The sequence below is a fragment of the Myodes glareolus genome, chromosome 8 (genome assembly GCF_982192425.1).
Source record: "Myodes glareolus chromosome 8, mMyoGla1.1, whole genome shotgun sequence".
Taxonomy (NCBI): domain Eukaryota; kingdom Metazoa; phylum Chordata; class Mammalia; order Rodentia; family Cricetidae; genus Myodes; species Myodes glareolus.
The window spans coordinates 108,301,968-108,310,472 of NC_142033.1; positions in this window are offsets into that span (position 1 = coordinate 108,301,968).

An 8,505-nucleotide genomic window follows, 5' to 3' on the forward strand; every position below is an offset into this window, starting at 1 on the left:
CACATCATGCACCCAGGTCCTCACTCCTCACGCTCACCTGTGACCTCTCTCCACCATACACACACACACACACATATACACACACATACACACACACCTATTCACACATACATATATACACATGCACACACACACATGCACACACATATACATACACACATTACACACAAACACACACATATAAACACACATACATACATATACACACATACATGCAAACACACACACATATAAACACACATACACACAAACATGCACACACATATACACACATACACACACACATACACATATACACACACATACACACAAACATGCGCACACATACGCATACATATACACACACATACACACATACATAAACATACACATAGACACATATATACACACATACATACATACACACACATATATAGACATATATACATATACACACATACACATGCATACATACACACACACACACAATAGGAAAAGGCCACTTTGTGCTGTCCATATGCACATTGGATCATGGTCAGACTCTTAGTGACCAAGGAAAGGTAGGTGTGTTTTTCTCCTCCTGCATCCACCCGCCACCACCCCACTAGAAGCCATCAACTATGGAGAGGCCCACAGGGGCAGGGCCAACTCAGGAGGGCACATGGATATCTACATGGCTTTAGTGAAAGCCTAGACCTCCTACATCTGAATGGCTTCTGTGTTAATACTGCCATGGAAGTCAGCATGGCCCCTTGTTGGATCAGGAGCCACTCATAGGCTTCAGTGGCCACACAGACCACTGCCGCTTCAACATGGCCTTGGCTGGCTAGACATGCCACTCGTATCCAGAAGGTCTCCTTGAGCTGGTGGTGGCATATACCTTTAATCCCAACACTCTGGAGGCAGGCCTGGTCTACAGAATAAGTTCCAGGACAGCCCGGGTTTTACAGAGAAACCCTGTCTTAAAAAAACCAAAAGTAAAAAAACAAATGACAAACAGAAACAGAAGGCTCCTGAGGCCACAAAGCCCGAGGACATCACCAGGGCAGCAGTCCACACTGAGCTCAGGTGGGGCAGCCTTCCCACCAGCACTGCACTGTGCTTCTCTAACTCCCTAGCTCTCCACCACATATCGGTTCATCGTAGTGGGGGGGGGGCTCTACTTTAACTTTCTAGAAAATACTTATTATGCTGGGAGGTGGTGGCACATGCTTTTAATCCCAGAACTCAAGAGGCAGAGGCAGGTGGACTTCTGTGAGTTTGAAGCCAGCCTGGTCTATGAAGGAGCCACGCATGAGAGGCTTAATAAAAACAGACGATCCAAAGGAAGTTCTTCCAACCATTGTTACAACGCAGGTGGGGGGGGGGCTTTGTTCTGCCTGGCCGCCCCACTAGCTTACACCCAAAATAACCACACAGAAACTGTTCATTTAAACACTGCCTGGCCCATTAGCTCTAACTTCTTATCGGCTAATTCTTACATCTTAATTTAACCCTTTTCTATTAATCTGTGTATAGCCACGTGACTGCAGCTTACCGGCAAGATTCTAACCAGCATTCGTCTCAGGGAGGAGATTCATGGTATCTGCCACTCTGCCCCTCTTACCAGCATTCAGTTCTGTCTACTCCACCTACCTAAGTTCTGTCCTATCAACTAGGCCAAGGCAGTTTCCTTATTCATTATCCAATGAAAGCAACACACAAACAGAAGGACCTCCTACAACAAACCATTATTAGCTGCCAGTGTAGGACACAGCCATGATAACTTAATGGAGGCCTGAGTCTCAGAATGTTACCCTGAAGTTACCCTGGTTGCAGGAAGGACCATTACCTGAGCACCATCCAAGAACAGACCATCCAAAGAAAATGCCTAATGTTCCAACCGCTGTAGATAGGATCACCTGCCAGCATACACTCACCAGGACACCCCTAGACAAATGTCAGCCAATCAGGGGTTCTGAACCTCAGAAACCCCTCACCCCCACCTTTACTACTATAAAACCCTACTCTAACTGAGCTTGGGGATCTCAGTTTATTCCAATACGTTGGACATGTAGAGAGACTGAGTTTGCCAACTTGTATAAAATAAAGGCTCTTTGCTTTACATACAGGTCTCAATCTCCTTGTTGGCTTTTGGGGAACTTCCTGAATCTGGGTGTAACAATCTACAGAGTGAGACTTTGTTTCAAAAAACAAAAAACAAAGAAAAAACTAACAAAAATAGAACAAAACAAAAAAATTGTGTATATTCTATTCTTTTTTTATTTTTTTAAACTTTATTTTATGTGAATTGGTGTGAAGGTGTCGAATCCCCTGGGACTGGGGTTACAGACGGTTGTAAGCTGCACATCGGTGCTGGGAATTGAACCCAGGTCCTCTGGAGGCACAGGCAGCGCCCTTAACCTCTGAGCCATCTCCCCAGCCCCTTCCACTCTTGTTTTGCCTACACAATGTCTGTGTACCACACAAGTGCCCAGTGTCCTTGGAGGCCATAAGAGAGTGTGGATCCCTAGAACCAGAGTTACGGGCAGTCTTGCGCCACCTTGTGGGGCTAGGAGTCGAAACCAGGTCCTCTCTGGGCAGGAGCAGCCAGTGTCCTAACCATAGGTCGCTCGAGCTCCAGAGCTCCTTCCTTGACATCTAGCATTTTGGATGCCACTTTAAAATTTTAGCTGAAGAGTGGGAGGAAGGGATCATTGGTTAAGAAGCATCGCTGCTCCTGCAGAGGACCTGTGTTTGACTCTCTGTATGACGTGGTCCCAGACGTAGCTCAAGGACTCCATGGGGGAAGTGCCATTCAAGCATTAAAATTCAGCACAGCCACCACCTGCCAGAACCGAAAGACCGAATCCACCCAAGCCCACAGTTCTGGGAGCATCTCTAATACACTAACCGTGCTTTCTGGCTTTCGGACTTCTGTAGTTCCGCTTCTGGCTAACTGTTGTTGCTAACTGAAGCATGTCAACCCAGGATGTGGTTTTGTGCTCCGGGCTACACTGGGGTCTAGACACAGACAGCAACTAGAGTGTGGTTACTTGTTGGCTCTTAGACACTTTCCATTGGCTAAAACCCGTGTCTGACCCAGGACACCAGAACCTGCATGGTAGCTCACCACCACCTGCAACTTGGTGGCCCTCTCCTGCTCTGTAGACACCAGGTAAACATGTGTTGCACAGATACACATGCAGGCAAAGCACACTGATCAATTTTTATATATTTATTTTTCAAGACAGGGTTTCTCTGAAGCTTTGGAACCTGTCCCGGAACTAGCTCATGTAGACCAGGCTGGCCTCAAACTCACAGAGATCCACCTGCCTCTGCCCCCCGAGTGCTGGGATTAAAGGCGTGCGCCATAACTACCCGGCCAGTTTTTTAAAATGTTAATGGAAATGCGCACTGCTCTTGTAGGCAGGGGCTGTTTGGTTCCCGGTCCTTGCACTATAAGCCCCAGCGATACGTGACTGGCTCACAACGTAAAAACCAATCTAAGCCGGGAGGAGGTGGCACACGCCTTTAATCTCAGCACTCAGGAGGCAGAGGCAGAGGGTCTCTCTTAGTTGGAGACCAGCTACAGGGTGAGTTTCAGGATGCCAGGGTACAACAGAGAAACCCTGTCTCAACCCTCACCCCCAAATAATAATTAAATAAATAAGAGAAAAAAATTAAAACTTTTTTTTTTTTAATTTAGGGACTCAGTGGTTAAGAGCACACTGGCTGCTCTTGCAGAGAACCTGAATTTGGTTTCCAACATCCATATCTGCCACTTCACGATCACCTGTGACTCCAGCTGCAGGGGCTATCACACCCTCTTCTAACTTCTACACACATGCGGACTGGAGAGATGATTCAGAGGTTAAGAGCAAAGGCTGTTCTTCCAGAGGTCCTGAGTTCAATTCCCAGTAACCACATGGTGGCTCACAACCATCTGTAATGAGATCTGATGCCCCCTTCTGGTGTGTAGGTGTACACGCAGACAGATACTGTACACATAATAAATAAGTCTTTAAAAAAAAGACACACATGCTCATAAATAAAAATAATAAAAATTAAAAATTAACTAATAGCTGGATGTGGTGGTGTACCCCTTCAGTCCCAGCACTCTGAAGGCAGAGGCAGAAGAATCTCTGTGACTTCAAGGTCAGCCTGGTCTACGAGAATGAGTTCCAGGACAGCCAGGGCTACCTGAAGAAACAAAAGAAAAGTTGAGACTTACGAAGCGGCTCACAGCTGGACGGGGGACGATCTGGGATTTAGCCTGTCCTGCTGACTCAAGTCCCCAGCTCACACCCTGGTCCTCGCGATGCTCAGTAACGACAATCTGATTGGCTGGAATTGGTGCTGGTCACGCCTTCATCCCTAAGCCTCTAGAATCCTATTGGTCCGGCGGCTGAGGCCAGCCTTGCACACTAGACTAACGGGGGGGGGGGGGGGGGGGAGAAGTGGGGGGAGATGGCTGAAGCGAAGGTGTTGCCCGGCAACTGCTGGCTTCTTGATGACCCGGGCTGCAGATGGACTGTGAACCCGCATGGCAGGGCACTCGTCTAAGAGCCTGTTGCAGTCGGGGGACGCGGACCTCAAGCCTGCACCCACCTCCTGCTAGCTGCCAGGGCCTCGGTTTCCTGTATAGCCTGGGCCCCGTGTGGCCAGGCTGACTGCGAATTTAGAAGCTTAAAGGTTCCAAATTGATCATCTTATGTGTCTTGGGGTCACAATAAGGTTAAAAATAAGGGTTAAAAAATAAGGCCGGTAAAAGACAAGATCTCCTGAGTAAATTGGGGAGCATGGGGACTTTGGGAGAGGGCTGAAGGGGAGGGGAGAGGCAGGGAGGGGAGCAGAGAAAAATGTAGAGCTCAATAAAAATCAATTAAAAAAATAATAAGGCCGGCATGGGCGGGCTGGTCTCTCCTTGCGGCTCTGGCGCTTGCCCCAGTGTGTAGAAGACACAAACCCCTAGGCCAGCAGCCATCTCCTCTCTTCCTAATCGACTGCACAAAATCTTGCTGCCTCTACTCTGAGCCTCTGTCTCCCTTTGAGGAGGACTCCACAGCGACACTGTGCGTCCGATAATCCACGGTGGTCCACAGCTCTCGTCGGAGTCCGCTCTGCCCCAGGAGGGGACCAGGCACAGCCTTCCCAGTACCTCACCTCACCCTAACCATCAAAGTTTCCAAGCAAACTCCTAGTTCTAAAATGTGGCACCCTACACCCCTGTCCGGAGACAGGCCAGGAAAGACCAGGCGACCAGGACCTAGACTTCCCGAAGCACCTGGTGTTCTCCAGATTCCCTCAGAGGCAAGAAGAAGACAGCAGATTGGCCAGTGACTGGTTCACCAGTCACTAGGACGGTGTGGTGGCTTTGAACCAACTGCTGAGCCAGCTCTGCCCAGCCTCGCTGCACAACCCCTGTCTTCCCTTAGGGACTGAGCGCACTGCTGGACGCCAAGTGAGGCGGGACTTGTGTGGTGTGATCTGATCAGGAGGACAGGGCCCCAAGTCTGCCAGGACACTCACTGCCTGGTCAGACCTGGCAGTCACAACACCCAGGCCACACCCACCGCTCCCAGGCCACACCCACCGCTCCCAGGCCACACCCACCGCTCCCAGGGTTCTTCCAACTCCCAGTATAGGACACTGACAGGCCCAGGCCATGGCCCTGTCCGGCTCTGTTCAGTGACTCAGCCTGCTTACAGCCAATTGCATCAGATCAGGCCTCTGGCAGGCCACAAAGGCCAGTTTTGCTTGCATGGGTGCCTGTCTCTACACTGGGGCACCCCACTGAACTGTCGGGGTAGAGTGTGGGGTGAGTGCCGTGCCTGGGAACTCAGAATACACTTCAAGTCCAACTACCTCAGTCCTAGATGGTCATTCTGAACCTGGAACGCTAGGCTGTGGGCTCGTTCAGAACCTGCTTGGTGTTAACGCTGAGGTGCCAGTTTTGAGCCAGTTAGGAAGGACTCTCCCCAACCCGCCCCGCTCTGACGATATAAGTATGATGTAGGGATCCATAGCAGTCCCAGCTGGGCCTCAGGCACAGTCCTTGCCCACACTCATGTATGTGGGCAGAATGTCTGCTGAAACCAAGAGAAAACGGGTGCACACGGTGGCAGGTGATGGGAGCAGAAGCAGGGACAACGCCAGGTACCTGAGGTTGGGAGATTGCTATGGCCCAATTCTGTCACCCCAGAAAAGAGATTGCTGAGGCCTTGCAAAGCTTGGAACTGGCTTGAGCCACACAGTGAGTCCCTGTCTCAAAAAAAAACAAAACAAGGGGGCTGAAGGGAGAGCACAACAGCTAAGATTCCTGGCTGCCCTTCCAGAGGACACGGGTTCAGTCCCCAGCACCCACATGGCAGCTCCCACCTGTCTGCAGCTCCAGTTCCAGAGGATCTCATAACACCACATAGACATGCATGCTTGTGCATAGAAAATAAAGTCAAATTAGAAAAAAAGAAGAAGAAAAAGAAGAAGCAGGGGCAGTGGCTCTGAGGGTCGCTCCAGCAGCTGGAAAGGTCTGGGTCCCCTACCTAACCTGGTGGCAAGGAAGGAAAGAAAACCAAAAAGCCAGCCTGTTGGGAACTGAGCCGACTGAGGCAGGAAACTCAAGCTGGCTGCCTCAGGCCCCACCTCATTTCCTGTTTGTAGTCTAAGAGTTTGCTCAGACCTAGAGGTCTGGCGGCTCCACTCTGGCTTTCACTTTAAGACTCTCCCAAGGCTAGTCCCTTCCTCAGAACCCTAGGGTGAGGGTAGTGAACCTCGGACCTTCTCCATCCTTCCTGCCTGTCGTGGTGGTGTCTTTCCTTTGCTAAGGCTAGAGCTACCCATCACCTGGCGAGCCAGGCCTAGTATGGAGGACAGAGGAAACTCCTGCGTGCACGCCTCTGCAGGACACCCGTGACATCTCCCTGGGGCAGAAGCTGCAGCAGCTGGGGAAGTCAGGGCCTCTAGTCACCCCAGCTCCAACCCCCCATGCCATAGGACTCTGAGTGCCCCATGCCACTGGAAGCCTGGCTTGGAAACAGGAGGCTGGAGGCAGAGACTTGACAGCAAGCTGGCGGCTTGCCCAGGCAAGACAGGGCATGGCAGGGCAGGGTAGAGTGAACAGCTCCCAGCATGGTACATCCCCTTCCTGTTTCTACTGGCAGCTTTTCCCAGATACAAGTGTGAAGGGTGGTCCCTCCATGTAACCTGTAGACCACAGGTGACTACTTACATGTCTGACAACATACTTGGTTATCATACCCGGCAAGGTCAACACACCCCACTTTCTAAGGTTTAGCCTAGTGCGCCCGAGGACTCCAGGAAGAAAGCCCATTCGAGGTCCAGCTTCTCATCTCTGAGCGACCTGTTTCCCAGGTCTCCCTGGGGGAGTAGGAAGGGCATTGGCTCCAGATTAGGGAACAGGACTGTCACCTCTATCAGGGCTCTGAAATTTGGCTTTTCTCCCCAGTGTCTGAACTAAACTGCATGGAACAAGAGCCCCAGCTTAGGGTTGTTTCCTGTGGTCAGCATGAGCAGCTGGCCAGTGCACCACACTGGAGTGTGGAGCCAACCTCTTGTCCCAGGAGTGCATCCCATCTGCACGCCAGGAATTTTTGTATCATCTTATTTAGCTTGTTAGTTTGAGATAGCAGCTCAGTAGCTCCAAGCTACAGAGACAGGCTGGCCCTGAACTTGAAGCAGCAATCCTCCTGAGGGCTAGCTGTGTGTGTGTGTGTCTGCACACATGTGGGTGTGGGTGTGTGTCCCACAGCACACATGTGGAGGTTAGTCATGGCCACTCGAGTCCATTTTCTCCTATGTGGCTCCCAGGAAGGAACTCAAGTTGTCCAACTCGTTGGCAAGCTCCTTCACAACTGAGCTGAGGTCCTTGTTTATGTCTGCTGGGAACTGATTCCTCCGACATGACCCTTATGCCAGGTATGAGGATTTGATTTGAAGACAGAACTCTCTACAGATGTAATTACTAACAAAGACGATGAAGCTTGGGAGACAGATGACTCAGAGGTTAAGCCTTGTTGTTGTTGTTGTTATTATTATTATTATTATTATTTTGGTTTTTCGAGACAGGGTTTCTCTGTGGCTTTGGAGCCTGTCCTGGAACTAGCTCTTGTAGACCAGGCTGGCCTCGAACTCACAAAGATCCGCCTGCCTCTGCCTCCCGAGTGCTGAGATTAAAGGCGTGCGCCACCACCGCCCGGCTTATTATTATTTTTTCTGAGATAGGGTTTCTCTGCAGCTTTGGAGCTTCTCCTGGAACTTGTTTTGTAAATCAGGCTGGCCTCGAACTCACAGAGATCTGCCTGCCCCTGTCTCCGGAGTTCTGGGATTAAAGGCATGCGCCACCACTGCCCAGGGCCTTGTTACTCTTGCAGAGGACCCAGAGTTCAGTCGCAGCACCCACATCAGGCGGTTCCCACCGCTATACCTCCACCCCTGCACAGGTTCTTCAGGCATCTGCATTCAAGTGGCACACCGGACTCACACACACACACAAATGACACTCATGATAGCGTCAGGGACTCCTCT